Below are 2,500 nucleotides of genomic sequence, written 5' to 3'. Positions count from 1 at the left end.
GGCTGCGTGCACGGCCTCGTCGAGGCCAAGGCATTTTTGTGGCCGATGAGAAGGGACCGCGAGACCGTCAAATACCGAGAGACTTGGCCGGGCCAAGCCCGCAACCGCAGCTTCTGCTCGCACCACCCCAGGGAGCCGTTGCCCGATTCAGGGACTTGGTCTGGGGTCTAGGGCAGCATCCGCCGCGTGCACGGGCTGGAGCTCGGCTCCCTTTTTTTGCATGCAAGCCAACCGATCGAGGCCATGGGCGCCTGCCGGTCACCGGAGCAACCAGTCGCCGGACAAAAATCGCCGGAAGGCATGCACGCCCTGTATTTCGTTCGAGGGACGTTGGCCGGGGTGCACGCGATGGGAGGCCCATCGCGCACACCTACTCCCCCCGTGGGGGGGGAGAGGGGGTGCCGGACCACCACCCCCTAAAGAGCATTAGAGATTTTACAGATATGCTACCAGTAGACGTTAAAATGTCTGAAACGGGGACACTTTTTCCAAACAAGCAAATCCCACACCGAGGGTGCGCAGGTGCCGATGGTGGTCGAGGCATGTGCCCGCAACAAGGGCCAACGTGAGCCGATGGTGGTCGAGGCAACCGCCCGCACCAGCTCGAGGCATGTGCCCACACCAAGGCCCGGCATGTATCGATGGTGTTCGACGTAGGGGCAATCTTCTGCTGATGGTGGTCGAGGCAAGAGCCCGCACCAAGGGCCAGCGTGTGCCCATGGTGCTCGAGGCAACCGTCCGCACCAGGGCCCAGCGTGTGCCGATGGTGGTCGAGGCAACCGCCCGCACCAGGGCCCAGCGTGTGCCGATGGTGCTCGAGGCAACCGCCCGCACCAAGGGCCGGCTTGTGCCGATGGTGTTCGAGGCAACCGCCCGCACCAGGGCCCAGCGTGTGCCGATGGTGGTCGAGGCAACCGCCAGCACCAGGGCCCAGCGTGTGCCGATGGTGGTCGAGGCAACCGCCCGCACCAGGGCCCAGCGTGTGCCGATGGTGGTCGAGGCAACCGCCCGCACCAGGGCCCAGCGTGTGCCGATGGTGGTCGAGGCAAGCGCCCTCACCAAGGCCGAGCGTGTGCCGATGGTGGTCGAGGCAACCGCCCGCACCAGGGCCCAGCGTGTGCCGATGGTGGTCGAGGCAAGCGCCCGCACCAAGGCCGAGCGTGTGCCGATGGTGGTCGAGGCAAGCGCCCGCACCAGGGCGCAGCGTGTGCCGATGGTGGTCGAGGCAAGCGCCCTCACCAAGGCCGAGCGTGTGCCGATGGTGGTCGAGGCAACCGGCCGCACCAAGGGCCGGCGTGTGCCGATGGTGTTCGAGGCAACCGCCCGCACCAGGGCCCAGCGTGTGCCGATGGTGGTCGAGCCAGGAGCCCGCACCAAGGGCCGGCTTGTGTCGATGGTGTTCGGGGCAACCGCCCGTACCAGGGCCCAGCGTGTGCCGATGGTGCTGGGGGCAAGCGCCCGCACCAGGGCCTAGCGTGTGCCGATGGTGCTGGGGGCAAGCGCCCGCCCCAGGGCCCAGCGTGTGCCGATGGTTATCGGGGCAACCGGCCGCACCAGGGCCCAGGGTCTCCCGATGGTGCTCGAGGCAACCGCCCGCACCAAGGCTCAGCATGTGCCGATTGTGATCGAGGCAACAACCCACACCAGGGCCCAGCTTGTGCCGATGGCGGTCGAGGCAAGTGCCCGTACCGAAGGGCAGCCTATGCCGATGATGGTCGATGCATGTGCCATCACCATGCGTCATCATGTGCCATTGATGGTCGAGGCCTTGGCCGAAGTTCGATTTTGAGCCACGGTGCCCATGCTTGGCTCCAGCATGTGCTGGTGCCGCATTTTTTTCACTCGGGACAGCATCGCCGGAGCATCGCCGGAGCATCGCCGGAGTACCGCCGGAGAACCTGACCGGCGGCATTGGGGTTCCGGCGATTGGGAGGGGGGCCGGGGGGGTGTGCGCACATGATGTGCGATGGGTGCTGGTACTTGGCCTTGTGTTGGCCCCCTATCCCTCATCAAGCCTCTGAGAATTCACACCCCCTTAAAGAGCATTTGAGATTTTACAGGTTTGCTACCAGTAGCCGTTAAAGTGTCTGAAATGGGGACACTTTTTTCAAACGGTCACAAAATCTTTTCTACTTCGAGTTTTTAGCTGAATTTTTTTGTGCATGCCAACAAAAATAGAAGGATCATGCCTACAAAATTTGGGGCCAAAAATCCTTATAAAAAAATTTTAAAAAATCCCGAACCGCAAAAAGTTTCGAAAATCGTGAAAAATAGAAAACGAGTCATCTTCCAACGAAACTTCACGTGAAGGCTTAGGGGACCATGGTATGAATTTACAAGCCATAAAAATGGCATTGGCACGGCAGAAATTTGAAGATGTGCCTAAACCCACCAGGGCCCAGCGTGTGCCGATGGTGCTCGAGGCAACCGCCCGCACCAGGGCCCAGCGTGTGCCGATGGTGCTCGAGGCAAGCGCCCGCACCAGGGCCCAGCGTGTGCC

The sequence above is a fragment of the Durio zibethinus genome, unplaced genomic scaffold (assembly GCF_047325235.1).
Source record: "Durio zibethinus cultivar Kanyao isolate XHJ-2024 unplaced genomic scaffold, ASM4732523v1 HiC_scaffold_3, whole genome shotgun sequence".
Classification (NCBI taxonomy): Eukaryota; Viridiplantae; Streptophyta; class Magnoliopsida; order Malvales; family Malvaceae; genus Durio; species Durio zibethinus.
The sequence above is the reverse complement of the archived record's forward strand: the minus strand, read 5'-3'. Positions refer to the sequence as shown.